Below are 19,074 nucleotides of genomic sequence, written 5' to 3'. Positions count from 1 at the left end.
CAAATCACTGACATCAAACCTTCACTGATAAATGTGAATGTGTTAAAAAATGGGAATTTTTATTATTTAAGAAGCCACAGTACTTGTGCAATGCTATTTATTTTTTGTCCAACTACAAGTATCTTATTTTTACCATTACAGGGTGTATGGTCACAGGCCATTAATCAAGCTGTTACTTATTCTGCAGCTCCTGCTTACAGGATTAATCATTGAAAAGTGTTTGTGGAAAGCTGTAAGAATAAATATATTCTAAAAAGCTTTAGTATTATTATGTAAGTTTTGACAGTGATATACCACACAAATTAACCTGAAACATAATAGACTGCTGTGCAGTTGAAAATGCAAGGAAAGTAAGCCCTGGTGAAGAACCTGTGGAAGAGTAACTTCCAGAAATGGACTGCAATAAAAACCAATCAACTATTATTACAAAGAGTAAGCTAGTATAAAAATGCAGTAAGGAGGAACTATTGGTTATTAAGAAGAGTTTTGTGTTCAGATGGAACTGAAAAAATTTGTGGGCATCATGATCAAACTATTTCTTGAATATCTGTACTTAATGTGCTTTATGTGGAAAAACATTCATTTTGGGATTCCGATTGTAATCTCCATTTTTTTCACTCTTGCTTCCCTATAGTACCAACCAAAGTAGTTTCATATTAATGGCACTAACATTTTAATCTGCCTTCACCTCCCATTGGAAAATTTAAATTAAATAAATCATTTAAACATTTTAGCAGTTGTTATTGCACTATCATATTCTACTTATGCATTTCAGCTTGTCAAAGAATGATGGGATGTTATGGGTGTTTTAATGAAAGACTATATTAAAAATTCCAGAGTAATGTAAAACATATTGCAAATTGGTTCTAAATTAAAGGCACTTCACATCCTTTATTGCATTCCTACAGTTAAGCTTGTTTTCAAACTAACAGCTGATAGTATGTGATGGGAATACAGAAATCAAGCTGATATATCAAACGTGCTCAAATACCAGAGATTTACTGTTTCCTTTTGCACTGTACTACAACAGTGATTTTCATATGTGTATCTATATCTGCAGTTGCGTCAATATTTAGAAAAAAAAATTCAGCTAGATTTAACAAGTTGCATGTTATTATGTACATATTCATATTTCCATTTTAGCTACACAAATGCAATGCAAGAAGATCAATCTACCTAAGGAAGAGATGACCTTGAATTGTAGATTGCTCATAGACATTGCAGTTCATCTCAAATAATTTTCTTGGTACAGCTGGAAAGCTTTGAAAGAGACAGGTACCAAAAACTACCTTTAAAATCAGCTTGACTAAGACACCCTTTTGCATCTTGGACTCTGGATTGTTAAGCAATTGTTGACATGACTTTTATTCTCCAAAATCCTCTAGATGCCAAAACAATGCTAGTGGATGTGACATGAGGACCAAGTGACTGAAATAGCCAACTATTTCAAATAATCCTTAAGTCCAAAGAAATTTTGGGGGAATATTCCCCCCTCGTTCTCTGGCCTGGGTGTCTGCATGGCTGTTTCTCCAATGTTTTCTCTCACATCTGTTGTGCAACATTTTTTCAGTTTTTCGTCAACCTGTTTCCCCATGGGCAACACCAGCTTGGCTGATGGTTCTTAACTTTGACCAGAGGTGGTCCACTGGATCCAGCTGGAATGGCTGGAACCACCTGTGTACGCATCAGGCCCTGACCTCTGCTCATAGCCTCTGCCACTATCCAAAAGTTATCACTCGATACAATTAGGTATTGATTCTTTGAAGATCTATCCATGCTATGTCAGTAACATGGTTGGAAACATCCACCTTCTGAAACCTTAAAGACTAAAAAACCAAAAACCAAAACCCAAAACAACTGAAAAAACCAAACTAATAGCAGTCTTGATCTAAATAATACCCATGACGCATTCTGCCTACTGCTAATGAGTACTTAATGGAGTTGAATCTCTGGAAAAAAACCCTTATAATCAATAGCTTCATGATTCCTAGAGTATTCTGTCCTGAGTTGGGGAACATTCAACATTCAGTGTTGAGCTGCTGCTTTATCATTCCCATGGAGTTCATGGGCCATGGGATGTGGGGGAGACATGAGGGGATCCATGTCTTACCTATTATTGAAGGCAGTCAAGACACAGGAATAAAAGTGGGCTTCCAGAGCTAGTTATTTGTAAAATGTATTAAAAAGGCATAGCACTGTGTAACTGTCCAATACTGCAGTACCTGCAGTGGTATCTGGCTAGGATAGAATCTGCATCAGCAAGGATCAGAATCTTTGTATTACACATTCAGCCTTAAAGAGCTGACTAGATCTAGGCTGCCCTCGTTTTGGTCAGCATCACATAAAATTTATTGATTTCTGGTTTCCAAATATCTATTGCAAGGCGATTAACAATTTTTTTCGGGGGGAGATATTATTTCTTTCTTAGACTGAATATAGTCTTATGTTCTGTCAGTGACTGTTCTCACTAGTGGGTTATCATGAAAAAGGCTGTCACTAAAACTTTAGAGTTCTTGTTATGTGTATCTTGTCATTTCCAAGGTTCCTGATTCTTACAGCAAAATAGGCTTGAGAAAGAAAAATAGGGCTTGAGGAAAAAGGTGCCTTTGTCTCCCCAAAGCAGTCATGCCTAACTCCATATGGACAGTAAATTTAAGCCTCTGGGGCACTAAGGCTCAGTCGGGAATGGTTCTCTTTGCAGTACTGGAGAAACAGGGACATTGCTAAATGCAGATATGTTGCATATGCTTTAATTCCCAACTACATTTATGAAGACTATTCCAACAGAGTACTCTTGTATCTTTCTGAGATAACTGTGTTTTATAGTGAAGGGAAATGATGTATATCTCATCTATCTTGGCGTAAGTGAAGCATGTAATGCACTACCATGTTGAAAAATTTAAGCTGAAATGAGGAAGACAGGATTTTTATAAGAATGATAAAGTGGGGAAAAAAGCTGAAGGAGAAGAATAATTGACTTATTTCAAAAAAGAGAAGAGATTACTGGTGAAATTCTTGCAGGTTAGAGATCTTATTTAATATTTTTATGATGTTAACCAAAAAAAAAAAAAAAAAAAAAGAAAAGAAGAAAAGGCAAACCCAAAGGGAGATATTTTCAGTATAGATGAAGACCAAAATAAAATGTTAAGACCTTCCACATATATGTATGGCTCAATGTCTGGAATGACAGAACTTGAATTCATATAAAAACATGACCATAGCTTTGGCTAAATACTAACCACTGAATGAGGAAGCCTTGATAGGATTGAAAGTCATCTGTAATTAGGATTAGCTACTAAAAGGCTTTAATTTTGGAAACATCAAGGAAGATACATCTGCAGGTGTGGAGAGGAATTGTCATGCACTGGATAGCAATTTGTCAGCGCACTACAATTCAGCAATACATGCACTTTAGATTTGTCATCTATAATGCTAAATACAGTCCTGTTCACGCATATTCAAGACATAAAAATAATTACAAAAATTCTCTATTAAAATAATACAGTGAAGGATGTACTCTTTCTAAAAGAGGACACCAAAGGCTGGCTTATTTAGCAAACTGAAGGCATAAGTGGCACATGAAACACATTACTTGAGGTACAAGAGCTGTTGAAACACAATGATTGTTCTAGCATAGCTGTAAGTGGCTGTTAAACTGGACAGAAATATATTCAAGCAAAAAAATAAGCAGAACAGATCTTTTGGTAATCATAAAAGTGAAATTTTTAGTAGTAGCCAAATAAAGTAACATGCATAAGATACCTAACTTTTTTTTTAAGGTAGAGTTTTATAAGTTCATAATTCAAGTAATGTGGTTATCTGCAGTAGAATGGGATGACTGAAGATATCACAAGTCCCTTAATGAAATAAGACACAGCAGGAATGGCTATCACAGAAATATTTAAGATCAACTGATCACTTGTCTATCATTCTTGGTCCCTAGCAGCACAGAAGGACTCTGTGAATTGACTAGCTGCAAAACTTTATTTTTCAGGTGAGACATGACAATTGATGCTGATTATGAAGACACATCCCATATAGATCTGATGTTATTATTAAAAAGGTTTACAAGTTTCCTTGAGCAACAGATGTAAACTGCCCAAAGCTGAACATGTTGCTATGTGCTGCCTGAATATACCTAAGTATTTATGAGTTTACATAATTGCACCAGAGTTTATTTCAGGGACTTGAGAACTTACAGAGCTATAAAAGATTTAATACAGCCAGAAATGTTTCTATTGCTTTTTAGTGTATGCATTTCATTATTTGCTTCCTTTTTTCATAACAAGTACTATAAAGGAGAAATAAATACTAAAAGTCTACATTTCACTGCATATCTCACACAAATGAAAGTAATCTTAAAAATAACTCTATCTGTTGGACAAGAAAGTGAAGAAACATTCAGAATAGCGAGATCTTTTAGCTATTATTCAGTTCAGCAAAAAGCGACTCCATCAAGGGTTTCCCCTTAAAAATTTGACTACACTCTTGCAGTAAAAGATACAAATATCAGTTTTATTCAACTTAATTCAAGTCAAAATGTCACTTCACTTTCATCATTATTTATTTTTTATATTAAATATGGTATGCATGTGCTAAAAGTATCAGTTTTGTAATATAAAAGTTTCACCAGATGAAGTTCAAATATATTTTAAGTTACTCACTGGTGCCTCTCATTTTGTTTAATCTCTTATTTGGGAAAGGATTCCACTAAGTAGTATTTAATATTAATTTAATTATGTGCTTCACATATGTTAAAGTCAGTTGACAGAAGGAAATTTTGTTTATAGTACTAAAACTTACAGGAGAAAAAACGAAAAAGAGAAAAAGAATAAGAAAATGTCTTGTGTTGAAGGAACATGCAAAGAAGAAACAAGATTTTGTCCTTGAAAATAGTTTATACATACAGAAAATGCTTCTTGCAATTCTTTATTCCTTTGTGGTTTCATATATTGGGGTTAGAAAACAAATAACTATTCTTTTTACAAATGTATCAAAACCATTGTTAATATAAAATGAAAAATCTTAATGAAAGTTATAGTGAAATGAAAAATTGCTTAAATAAAATTTTAGCAAGGATAAAGCCAAAGCACTATACCTAAATATGGTAATTTACAAACTAAAAAGAAGTTTTGTGTTTGGGAGGCAGATAAGCAGGTTCTTTTCATTGCACAGTTCTCACAATTCATCACTGAACAGCACAAAGCTATGCTTATTCAAACTGGAGTTATAATTATTGGTATATTTACTGCTACCCCAAAACAAGTAAGAGATGGGAAACTACTGCAGTTTTTTATAGAAACAGCTGCCAGATTCCTCACTGAAATCTGAAACTGTTGCCTAAATCTTTGTCTGTTTAGCAAATTCAGGCCTAAGAAAACACTAGAAATAGGTAGCCATGGTCAGGAGTAATGGTGGGGAAAATTTAAGTTTTGTATGCATCATTTGGTTCTCAGAAGACCTCATAACTTAGATAATGCCTTATGATTGTTTTATCTTGTTCTAGCAGTGTTTTATTCTATTCTAACAGAAAACTATCTTTTATCCTATGGCAACATTCAGCTACGGTTAAAAATGTTTCCAAACACAGAAGCAATTTGGAAAGAGGCTGCAACCTAACAACCTTAAAGAAAAAGTTAAAAGAATATGGGTTTCACATTTTCTGGATTGAAAATATTTAATTTATAATCCTCAGTTTGTTCATGGGAAGTACCTGGAGGGAGATTAAAGAAAGAAGAAGCAACGAGAAGGAGGGGGAGGAAAGTATAAAGTCTCCTGCATGAACATGGGGCCAAGGAAAGACCTGCAATGTGCAAATCACGGGATGACAACAGCCTGAAAGCATGCATAAGACAGAGAGAAATCATTTCAGCTTAGCACAGCTGAATTTGGGATAGTGAGCTGAGGTCTTGTGTTTCCTAATAGGTATGGTTACCCTGAAAGAGCTGCTTTAAGACCTATGGGTATCTTTCCTGTCAGAAGCTGCGTACAAATCATCTCTGAAGGAGGCACAGAACCATTTTGTTGAGTGTTGACCTAGCAAGCCCTGAATTTATGGACATGATTAAACGTGTGGTCTAGTGAGACAGTGTGTCATAAATATTAGATTTTGGGTTGTTGGGTTGTTTTCTGATGTATCAGCCTGATATCTGCTTCTGCCCAGTGCCCTTCAGCCTGTGCTCTGCATGCAGGTTTCTGAGGTGAACCTGTTTCATGAGGTCACAGAGAGTCATGCTCAACTTTTGGAATGAATTTGAGACACTTGCCCCTGAACAAAGTAAAAACAACAGTTTCTGTGAAAAAATTCTAAACCTTACAACATTTATTGGATCTCTTTGGACTAAGAAACCACCTGTTTTGGAGACATTTTGGCTAAGACTAGCAACCTGTTACTGCATTAATTCCAGAAGAGTGTTGCCAGACATGTATGAAAGCTCTATAGGGTAAACAGAAATTTTTAATTTCATGCATCATTTGTAACTTGTTACACTAATTTCACAAACTCAGAATGTTGTTAATAAAAGCTAATGAGAAAGACCAAGTGTTTTCCTTCATACTTCAAAATTTTCTAGTATTGGATTCTAATTAACAACTTCTATGTTCTTCTGAGACCAAAAAATGTTGACTTTTAATTTAGAAGAAGAAACAATCGACCTTTAACTCTCTTTGCTCAAAAATATTTAGGATATATTCAATGCATCTCATTTGTTTATGACTCAATTTTCCTTCTTCACCTGCTATGTCATCTTTTGTTTAGAAATATATTGCTATTTGATCAGATGATTTCTTGCTTTATCATATTCATGATGTCTGTGTTTACATTCACAGATATGTTTGTGTGTTCTAATTTAATAAGGACTCTTCTCAGATCACAGTCACAAAGTAATAGCCTGTAATAAGACTTCAGAAATGTCAAACCTAATATAAAAAAGGAAAATATGGCAGACAAAGAAAACAGATCCTTCCTGTGCAGAGATGAGAAGCGTCTGCTATTATTTTTGATACAAGTAGCCAGCGGCCAGTTCAGGATTACTTCATAAGAAATACCCTCTGCAAAACCACTAGTCAGAGAAAAATAGGCTCTCTGTTGAAAAGAAAAAAAATAAAAAACTCAGAGTAAGGGATGAGACCTTTGATCCACAGAACAAGTACATCCAAAGGGACACTCTCATCAAAATCGTTATTGTTTAGCAAACCACTGGACAGTGAACAGAAGGTCAAAGATCAGAATAAAGCCAGCTAAAAGAGGGGAGAGGTTATGTCCTACTCTGACGCAAAATACTCACTCAGTGAGTTACAGAGGAACCTGAACAGTGTGTCTTGGAACAAAGAACCTCACAGGACACTCCTCATTGTCCCCTTGCAGTCGAAATGACCTCCATGGACACAAAGCCAGAGCATGAAGGAGGCACCTGAAGGAATTTGAATTAAGATGTAGGAGTTTAATGTAAGGAGTATGGACTTTATTTGCAGGTGACGTTATGTGTTTAGCATATACTTTGAAAATCTATCAAATAAATCACACCTTTCAAATAGGGATGGACCATTACTGCTGTGTTTGTACCCCTGCTTTTACATCTGCAGAATAAGTTTTAGCTCTTGGACTAAAGTTGTTTCGGCTGAAAAATCCACTGGAGGGAGAATTCACATTTCTCTTTCCAAATAACACTTTTTTCTTTCTTCCACTGTCCTCCTCCTGTTTTTTTTTAAATTATTTCCAGCTGAAATACAACATTAATTCTGTTAGTCATTTCCTTCCTTCTGAAAATAGCTACCTAAGCCTCTTGAAACCTAAAGCATGAAATTTTCAGCATTAACAAAGGCAATTGGTTTAATGTTCATACCATAAAGTGTTCCCTAATAAGCATTCAAAATCACCAAGCAAAAATCCTGTCTGTTTAAGATGGGATAGACACTGTCTTGTTTATCTTACACAAAAACTTTTAATTCTAGGAGTTTTCTCTTTCAAAGGCCCACTATCTTCTTTGATATAGGGAGTATATAAAAAAAAATTTCTATAGATCATTTTATTCTAGTGCTAATATTTATAAAACTATAAATAAATAGATAAACCTCTAGCAGTAACTTGAACTGAAAGTTTCTTTGAAGGGCAAGACCTGCAAAAGGTCCATTTCTGGTTGCAGTTAGGTGTGTAACTTAAGCCCCCAGTGGGCAAAATTCTGTAAATCTAAAAAAAACAAGTGAGTGGCTGCAGTTCAATCACCTCTCAAAATGCTTTAAAATGGTAAAGAGCAAAAACTTTATTTTCAGAGGAGAAAGATGAGAAACTAATAAATCTGAATTTGTTCTGAGAATTCAGAGAACATGGGGATGTATTTTCAAAACAGAAACTGGCAGTTGAGAAATAAATCCTATTATTGCTTAAAATGATTTTTGGGCAGAATTGCCATAAACTAAATGAACACTTACTCTACAGTAATTTTGGTTACAGCTGAGGGAAAAAGTTGGCAAAATGATTTTTTTTAGTGAAGGAGACAGATATGCCAGAAGAGCTCTTGTCAATTCAGTCTATCTCATTTCAAAAGCCACTCAGAGACTTCTTCCTTAATGTACTTACTCTGAGGTAAAATGCTAAATTAGAAGGAGTTATTTTTAGCTCAACCAAGGCCTTAATTTGCCTTGGGGGAAGAAATCAGGACTTCTGAATTTAGTTGGAAAAGAGGAAGGACAATAATGGTTAGTGTAGGAGAAAAACACTAAATATACACTTTGTATTTTTCCCCAATCTGATGCATAAAGTCCTGGAGTATGATTTAAACTTTCAGAAGCAAGTCAGCAGAGCAGTTTTTTTTCTTTCTGCAGTATACTGTTGGGCTGAGTCTTCACATCTTATCCTGGGTTTAATATATCATAGGAAATATATACATGAATATAATTATTTTGGAGTATTTTCAAAGCTCTGAAGCTTATTATTTTATTTTCAGGGGCTTGTAAATTAAGCACCATGCTGGAGAAAATTTGTCAATGTTACTTGATTATTAGTTGCAAAAGGAAAATTTTCCTGATTATTAGGCTGGGGATGGGTCATGCTGCCCTTGAGAGAGGAACTCTCAAATCAGAATTTTGGTCTGTGTAATCCTGCCTCACATGGACAGCTGGTCTGATGTGCTGAAACCTGGAGAAACACTCCCTGTATCTGCAGCAGACTCCCTAATATAGAACAGCTTCAAGAAGAGACAGCAAATCTCAAAGTCCTCATAAGAGAATAAAATGGAGCACCAAATCACCTCAGTATTTTCCATTTTAAGGGCCCTTTTAAATTATAAATAAAAATGTTGACTGTTTCTGGATAACTCTCTTCAAGAATGTTTGGAATTTACTCTTCAAATATCAAGGATGAGGATTTGCAAACACCACTGCTGTCTCTCTCAATGTTTTTTTTCATGTGTTGTTTTCAAAAAAAAAAAAAGGCATTTGGTGCAGGATACCCAAATGTGGGCATTCAGTCTGACAGATTACCTCTGGTAAAATTTACTGGCTATTTTATTGTGTCTCAGGCTTCCCAATACCCCTATTCTTTTTTCAGCATGATTGCTACCGCTTTACTAAAGCAAATTGCCTTTCTTCCAGAAGCAGATATTCATTTGGTTGCTCACTCTTTCAGGATAGGGATTGTGTTTTTCCTAAGATGCAAATAGGAACTTCTGAAAAATGGTCTCCGCACTCTTGAAAGAGCTTGTAACTTCGTTCATTTTTAATGAGAGGAGTATACATCAAGGTATCAAATAGAGTATCAAAAATATAATTCTTAAATATTTCTTTTTCTTCAACTGTACCAAGAAACCAGCAAGAAATAGATTAAGGATGAATTTTCAGCAAATTTGTACAAAACTAGCAGGAGTTGGCAGAGTTCCTTATTTATGAAAAAAAAAAAGATATGTAGTACTGGAAAACCATTTAAACATGGAAGATCAGCAAAGATAAAAATTTTTAAAAGCACCACACTGACTGTTTTTTGAAAATGCTTACAGAATCCTGTCTTGAAATAATTGTCTTGTCATGGGAATAATGGACCAGAAAGATGATAAATTTTCAGACAACACCTGAAGATTTCTGAAAGCGATTTTATGACGCAGGGGCCAGTGGCTTGTTCCAGAGGAACAGCTTCAAACTCTATGTCTGCCTCTTCCATTTCCTTTTTTCAATCCTTGGCCTCTATAAAGTACCAATGGGGCTTACAGGAGAGGGTCATCAGTTTACAAGGGCATGCAGTGACAGGTCAAAGGGTAATAATGCCTTTAAACTGAAAGAGAGTAGGTTTGGATTAAATATCTGGAAGAACTTCATTACTGTGAAGGTGGTAAGGCAGTGGGAGAGGTTGCCCAGGAAGTTGTGTATGCCCAATCCCCAGAAACAATTTAGGCCAGGTTGCATGGAATTGAGAGCATCCAGATGTAGTGGGAGGTATCCCTGCCCATGGCAGGGGGGTTGGGAAGAGATGAATTTTAAGGTTCCCTCCAACCCAAACCACTGTATGATTCTGTAAACACATATTCATGGCAGAGATATAATAAAGCAACGAAAGAAACATGTAGCTAAATGAAGAAGTAAATGAATAGATACATTAATTAAATAAGGCATTTAATTGGATTGCTTTAGACTTACAAACTTCTCATTAGCAGGATCTTATTTATGATATAAACACACACCCTCAGTGCTGAGAGTCCTATGCTTCTTCAAGATAATGAATAATAAAAGGCAGACTACAGGGTCTTTAAAATAGCAATTACTCATAAAAATGACAAAAATCTTTGGGCCAGACTTTGCTTTCAGTTACCAGAACACACTGGAAATAAACTTTATGTCTTGACAATTACATTTGAATCGCCATTTCTATCTGCATATTTGAAATTATTTTATGACAAAATAGTTCCTGGCAACACTGAGTATGTTTAAACATTGCTTTTTATAAAATAAAATAGGAGTATGCAATGCTTTAAAAGCTGCAGTCATTCTTCATTACTTTTTCATTGCTTTGCATGGAGCCATAAGTTTATCACTATTACTTTGCTCCACAAGTGACTTGTAGGCATTTAGAGAAACATATTTTAGATGGCAAAAGAACACAGTAAAATTTATTTTGCAGTAAGCACCTTTCCTGTAAGAAGAATGAAATGCTTCCTACACTTATGTGCAAAAACAGGAGCTGTATTTGTGGCCTCTTAGCCTTGGCACTTTGTCTTTAAATATTTGTTCTCAACAAATGCTTGTCATGTCATGATATCAAAAGAGGGCAAATGTCTAGACAAAAACATTAATCTTCCAGCAAGTACAGGGAATCAGTGAAATGTCAGCCTGGTTTTAACCTTGCTTGTTTATTACATATTTCTATTATTTCTACCACATCCAGCAATAAATTAGGTGGAAGTCACAAGCTTTTAGCTTCCAGCAGTAGTTTTAGGTAAGGCATTGAAATATTGCTGTTCATCTGGAATTCTTCTACTACTAACAGAACTATTAAAATACCTCTATTCAAGCACCTTATGACCAAGTCCCTTTTAGGCATTTTATTTATCTTAAAACTAATAAGGCTTTTACAGAGTTTGCAAACACCAAAATCTCAGTTTTATGTAATTTTATATTATATTAGTGATAAACTTTGGCAGAAAAAGAAAGTGCATTAAGAAAGATGAATTACTGACCTAATATTTTACATCTGATTTCACACTGTACTGCATCCTGGATTGTAATTCCAGTGCTGTTTCTTGATTGTATATTAGAAGTAGGAGACATAGATTTTACCACAGATTTTTATAGCCCTTACTGAAGACAAAACCAGCTGTTAGAAGGGCCAGAAGTAAACTGCAGGGAGAATGAAAGACTGATTAGGTTGTTAATGTCATAAATCCCAAATGTTTTTTCCTTCAAACCTACAGATAGCTACAACACCTTCTTATGCAGACTTGAACAGAAGGGACCCTTAGGACAGCTATATACTACAAAAAGTAAAAGCCAGATATCTATAAAATAAATTCCTTAAGTATGGTCGCTTTGCCCAAGATATGCAACAGACAAAATAGGAGGAGGAGTTACTCCCAAGTAGATACTTGCAGATAGTAAATAATAAAGCAGAGGATCTTTCAATAAAGCTGTGGATCCTTCATGCTTTATTGATGTGGTCTGGTATGTGCAGTCAGCCTGGGGTGCCTGGACCAGGTACCTGCCACGCCAGGTGCCAGGTTGCATGCTTGTTGCTGCTACTTATCAGAAGAGGGAAAGAAGTGTCATGGCATCAGAACATGGGATGGGAGAATATCTAGACCCAGAAATTCAGAAGTTTCAGGTCTAGTGGCACAGCAGTGAGTGAGTGCAGCACTCCAGTAACAATGGAGAGGAGGACAGGACAATGTAACTGGAAATTCAGTGGAACATATGAAAACAGGAGAAAACTGTTAACTTGATACCATTCCATTATTTGGACCTTGAAAGATAAGTAAGTCCCTGAAAATGTTCAAGGCCAGATTGGCTGGAGCTCTGAGAAAACTGGCCTAGTGAAATTTGTCCCTGTCCACGACTGAGAAGTTCGAACAAGATTATCTCTACTAGATGATCTCTTCCAACCCAAACCATTCTATGATTCTATGAAGTTGCCATTAAATTTATGCTTTCTTTTCCATTTAACCCAATTTTTTTCTGTACTGGAACCAATCATGAGCAAAACATTTCAGAAATGGACAAACACAAACCCCCAAAATTTTATTTTTCTTTAATTTGTTGATGGATAACCTTCTCTTTTTTTTTAACCTAACACCAGTTTGGGACAGGTTGCAACATTTCCAATTCAGAAGGTAAAATTTAACTACTGTTAGGGAAATTTTCGTGGTAGTTCTACACCTTGTTGTCTTGTTTAGTTTTTTGTTATTCACTTAACATTCCTATGGGTCTTATGTTAGAGACATATAGTGAATCTCCATTGTTATGAAGCGTACCAAAAGCTGTAAAGAAACAAACTATCCAGTTCCCATGTGTTATAACAAGATCTTATCTCCTTTCTAGTTTTACCCTTACACATAACCTTCCTACTGAATGTTTCGATTGGCTGCTGCTTCAGAGATGAGGTAAATATTCCAAGGTGTTTTTGTTTTTTGGAAAAAAAAAAGTGAAATTTTTGTCATTTCAGGCAATCAAGTCAAATAATTAGACTTGAAGTTTTAATTCAAGTTTCATTGGAACTGTGTTAGGAAGAAATATATTAAAATGCAAAGTGGTTGAGTCGCCATCCCTGGAAGTATTCAAAATATGTCTATGGAGAGCTCAGAGAAATGGTTTAGAGGAGGACTTGGAAGTGCCAGGTTAATGTTTGGACCTGATGACCTTAGAGGTCTTTCCCAACCTAAATGATTCTATTTAGGATGTTGCTATACATAGACTTGACACAGAAGCTACTTGAGTACATAATACAGATTAGTTTCATTTTTAAGACAAGCTCTAAGGAATCTAGATTAAAATCATCTTAACTGTTTTAGGCTAAAAAAAATTTGGGTTTTGATTCAGACAAAACACTAATAAAATTACTAGTAAATTAACTGAACTAAACAGGAGGAAGGCTTTTTTCCAGTGTATGTTTTAATGGGCTTTTTATGCTTTTTATGAAATGTGGGCATCTAATTTTATTCAAGGACAGCTATTGCATTTAACATTCATACCCTATTTTACCCAAATTAGTGCTGCAGTTGAAAAAAACCCAAACAAACCAAAACTCTCAGGAGATGAAGTAAAATACTTCTGGTATTATAAGCTATTTGCCATGGTATTGAAATTACTTTAAAATGGGCACATTTCATTTAATTTGCATTTTGGATGAAGCGATTTGTTTATTTTTGTGTTTGCTGAATGGGTTTCCCCAGGCCTAGCTACTGATGGACACATTGCCAAAAAACAGTAAAGCCAGAAGAAGCCTCTGAAGCACCAATGAGTTTTTAATGTTCAGTTTGGATAGCACTGGTTGTCACAAAGGGGAAGTGCATAAAACTAGTGTATAGTCAAGGGGAACCCCATCTAATACTTTCTAATATTATTTCTGGCTAGACTTATGGGTCTTCTCTCTAATCCTTAAACTCATACCACATTTGATGCAATGTTTTTTTCTCTATAGTGCTTATCTGCTGGGGCAGGCTTGCTGTATTTCTCTGCCTCATTAACACTCTATTAAAAAAATTGTTGGAAAAAAAAGGTTTAAGCTCAACTAAGTTCAATTCCTCTCGCTCCATTTTCCTATTTCTGAGATGGAAATTCCTGCATAAATAAAATTATACTCTATTAGTAGGCAAAGCATGATAAAGAAGTATGATGCAATATAACACCAGGGGTTCCTAATTTATTTTTTTTTTTACATTTGTTATGCTTTGACAATATCCCTAATAGGAATTTCAGTGGAAAACACTCATCTGCTTTCTAAAGTTCCTGGGTGATAGCTTGGATTTAAATGTAATAGTGAATTCACATGTTTTCCTTAGGGCACTAAGGGAGCAGAGGAAGGAAAGGTGGTAATATTAAACATAAAAATTTGATCTCTCTTTATGTATATTTTATAAATATTTATAAAAATTAGAATTTTTTTTTTTAAATAGGATTTAAAGAAGCCTGTCATGACAGAAGTAAAAATAGGCTTTTTCTGTATTTGGCAAAACTCTAAGTTCTGTAGAACTGAATCTTTCCTTTGTTCAGCTCCTATTTCCCTCTGTTAGAAAATAAACTCAGCCCCCAAATCAGTTAGAAAACTGATATTTTCTATTTTAGGCCTGTCTTTTATATTTCTGGTTTTGATCACCTTCTTTTTACAGGGAATTTAAAATCAGCAAGCAATTAAGTAATTTCTAGTAAAGTGTATTGGCAGAGTTATGTCTGGTTGTAACAACAATTTAGAGGGTGATTAGCAGCTGTATGCTAATTAATCAGGAAGGCATTGATTTCCTGAGAACACTAATTCTCAGTTCGATTACATGGTGTCTTTGTTTCATCTACATTTAGGAAGTTTTCTGCATGCATTCTGTTCACACCAAATATTACAGAAAAGATTTTCCAGAAAATTCACCAAATGTCTTTTGTTGAACATTCTCTTTTAAGTGTCAGTCAGGTATAAGTAACTTATTACCAGTGATTCCTGTTCAAAAAGGCCCCAGCTTTTTGTAGTACATCATATAAGCCAGTATTAATTTTTTTTTATATTTTATGTAAAAATGCTTTCAAATGGTGCATATGGATATGTTTCATTCAGAAACCAAGATTTGTACAGAAAGGATTCTGTGATGGGAAAACTCTGCAGAGACAGTTGAGTCAGTTACGCTACAGTCCAGAGGCTCATAGAATTTCAAATTTAGGAGTCCTGGGGGATTTATTTGTTTAGTTTTAGGAGTAGTTAATCTGGGCTGTCCCAGAGAAGGTGTTATGAAAGAGGTTGGTATCTCTTCTGCCTTTTGAATTTATATTCCAGTTCTGAGTGCAGACATCCTGCTTCATGTTGTAGGGAGCTGTGTAAGGGCAAAAGAGAGCTCTTCTGTGTGACTACCTGGAACACTGAGACACACTGAATAGGCAGTATTGGGCTCAATTTGAAAGTTTTGGTATTTTCTCCAAGAAAAGAAGGTGAAAATGCCTCCAGTTTGTCACCAGTTGTGAGAAGAAATCACCTAGTCTAAGAGCAAATACATGTGTGGTGTTTGTTTACATGAATTCTGCAGTGGATAATGCACTCCACATTAGCATGAAGTGCCAATGTCAGAACAGAGACAAATAAAAGGCTGTATTTTTGTGCACATTTTGTTGTAAATGAATATCCATAGCTACAGTAATATTTGGGTTTAGGTATTCACTGGACATGTTGTAATTTCTCCTTACAAAATAAATAGGAATTGTCAGGACCAGCACTAGATGTTTACTGTGAAAGTGTGGATTTTTCCATTCATTTAGAATATGTGTCTCCTGGATGTTACTAGTGGCGCTAGGTCCCTCTGAACATGAGATTCTGAAAGTTAACAGCAGTGAAACCGGCCATGCTTTTTCTGCTTTCAGCAAAGACCAACAGGTCTTTTTTTCCCAATGCTTGTTTGCAAGTGCCTCTGCAAACAAAAGAAAAATATGCATTTCAGTATGTTGGCTTTTCTAATACTGATAGATAAAATGAAGATTTCTGGAGAATTGCCTTTGGAGCTGTTTCTCTCTTCTCCACCTACAGAGTGGAGAATTTTCAGGGACCTGTTAATTATTGCAGTCTCATCCTTAGCCTCAGGGAAGCAGAAGTTGGGAAGAGCTGCCAAGGACCAGCACTAGTGAGCCTTATATATTACTGAATATGACCACTGAGGAGCATTGTCATCTGCAACAGATGAGATAATTTAAGGAAGCACCATGTTGCAGGGTGCTAATTGACATAATAAAGAAGAGAATATATTCATCAAGCTGTGTTTGTGGGTAAATGGGAGCTAATTAAATTAGCAATAAAGCATAAGGACTGTAAAATAATATGTACTTATGCTTGCTGTAGTTGCTTCTCTTAAAGTCATTGTCTTAAGCAAAGATAATTGCTTATGTGCACACTGCTCTAAAAGAAAAGATTAAAGTAGTTATGGAAGAGATACTAGTGAATAAGTTGTGTCTAAGTACCTGAAAAGTACTTGAGTTGGGTTGGCCAAGTAGACCAAAAAATTAAAGTCACACTATTTAAAATACCATTTACTACTAGGCAACATTAAGTACGTAACATTATTTACTCCAGATTTTTTTAACATCTTCTGAGTGAATCAGAAATTATTGTTCATCTGGTATTTATTGAATGAAGGTGGTGACTCACACCCTGATATGGATCTTCAGAAACAGAAAGATTTTTTACATCCATTGTTTGCAAAACTAAAAAGTAATACAATTTAAGCCAGCCTAATTAAATCTGAAACAATTTTTTTTTTAATGAGATGGAGAATAACTATCTCAGGCAATTAATAGTCTCTAAGGAAATCCAGGTTAGACTAATATTTGCAGTCCTGTGTATGTGAAACATTTTCAGAAATGATGCTAACAAAAGTTTTGTGGTAATGTAAGAGATGTCAATTAAAGTTAATAAAGAAGGAAATGGTTGACTGAATTATCAATAGATGGGAGCATCCACCGCAGTGGGTGAGAAGCAAAATTAACCTTTCTAATATCACTGTAACTGTAGGAATTCTGTGATATGTCTGCCAAGGGAGATTTTTATTCAAGACATGAATTTCTTGGCCTTCAGACTGATCTCTGACCTGGCAGATATCAGGGTGGCAGGCTTCAACAGGTTTGTACGTTACAATTCTCAGCCTTTATAGCTAAAATAGCTTGTGACATTGGAGATCCAATGACTCCTCTTGTCTTTTTGTTTGTTTGAATGTTGAAAGACCAATTGAAGACATTGGTCTTTCTAGTTACACATTAAGGATGGCTGGAGATATCATTATTGCCTAATGTTTCTCAGAGCCAAAATCGATCCAGGTTCAGACAGGACATCTAAAAGTCTCCGTTCCCACCTCCTGCTCACCACAGGGATAGCTCAGATTTGAGGTCAGATTTGGCTGCTCAGGACTTTACCCTGTTGAATTTTGAAAACCTCCACAGCTGGAGGCTGCAAAGCTTGTCTGGGCAGCCTGTCCCAGTGCTGGCCTGTCCTCAGAGTCAGGAATTCTTTCTGCATATCCAACATAAGCATCTCTAGTCTCAGCTCATGCCACTGAATATCATCCTCCCAGCATGTGTGGCTGTGGAGGGCCTGACTGCCTAAAAATCTTCCAGTCGGCATGGGGGGAAGGCTGTTGTTAGGAGTCCAGAGAGTTCCCTTGTATTCAGGTTTAAACAGGGCAAGTGCTCCGATCTCCTCCATCCTGCTGAACTTGCTACAGTTTTTGATTTGTTTCTTGCACAGGAGGTCCCAAAACTGGACACAGTATTTCAGCTGTACTCTGATGAACAGAGGGGAATGATGCCTGTATTAACTACCCATACTCCTGCCCATAAAGCTTTTGGCCACCTTGCTGTCTGGGGCTCAGCTCACTGCCCATCAGGTCCCAGGAGCTTTCCCTCAGGACTGATCCCAACCTGTCTGTCCAAAGCCTGTGCCATCACAGGTCCTTCTCTGTCCCAGGGACAGCACTTGGCACTTTTTCCTGCCACATTTCACAAGTTTAACCATTCTTTCAGCCTGTTCCAACCCCTCTGGTAGCGACCCTACTCTCAAGGGTATCATTGTGTTCCCACTGAATTTGGTGTCTTCTGTACCCTCTATAAACGTGCACCCATTATATCCTACAGGTCATTGACAGAGATGTTAACCCAGTAGAGCCTCCTGCAGTTGCCCTTTTGTTACTGACACGCTGGTAGAACACAGAGAACACAACCCATTCCCCATGACCTTCTAGAGCCGATCACCCAACCCTTTTTTTAACCTTTTGTATGCTCATCCAGATCATAATGTCCTATCTTGGATGCAGAAGTATTGTGAGAGAGGGTATTGAAAACCCTGCTGAAGTTGAAGTGAAAGATGTCTGTTGCTCTCCTTCTATCCCAGTTTACCAATTAGAGAAATTTAATTTGCATGGCACAGTTACTTAGACTTATTTTTAAGTTTAAATTTCCCTCAAATGTATCTAACAGTTTGAAGAAGTACCCTATTTCTATTGCATTCTATTGCAAAGTGAAGAAAGTTTACTGAGAAATTTCTAAGTACTTAATGAAACATACACCTTGCTTAACCTTTATTATGAGATGGTGGGTAGTAGTGGAATGCATACTGGGAATTTCAAGTGGGGGTGGAAGGAAATGTATTTCTTTTTAGTGTTGCTCTTTCTGCTTCTCTAATATTTTTTTTCACAGCAAAAATAATAACATATTTCTATGTGTTTTGTAATTTTACTCCTACTTACCTTCTGCTCAGCAGTAGAAAGAAGAACAATTATGTAATTTACAGAAGGGAAAAGCTAAGGTAAAACCTAATTTAGGGATAGTTACTGAACTCCCTCACAATTTCTACCTAAAACATCTGGAAAGCTAATATTTTCCAGAACATAATATACTTTTTTCAATGCTCTTTAATTACCA

Source organism: Fringilla coelebs, assembly GCF_963513975.1.
Source record: "Fringilla coelebs genome assembly, chromosome: 1".
Classification (NCBI taxonomy): Eukaryota; Metazoa; Chordata; class Aves; order Passeriformes; family Fringillidae; genus Fringilla; species Fringilla coelebs.
This window is presented reverse-complemented; position numbering follows the sequence as displayed.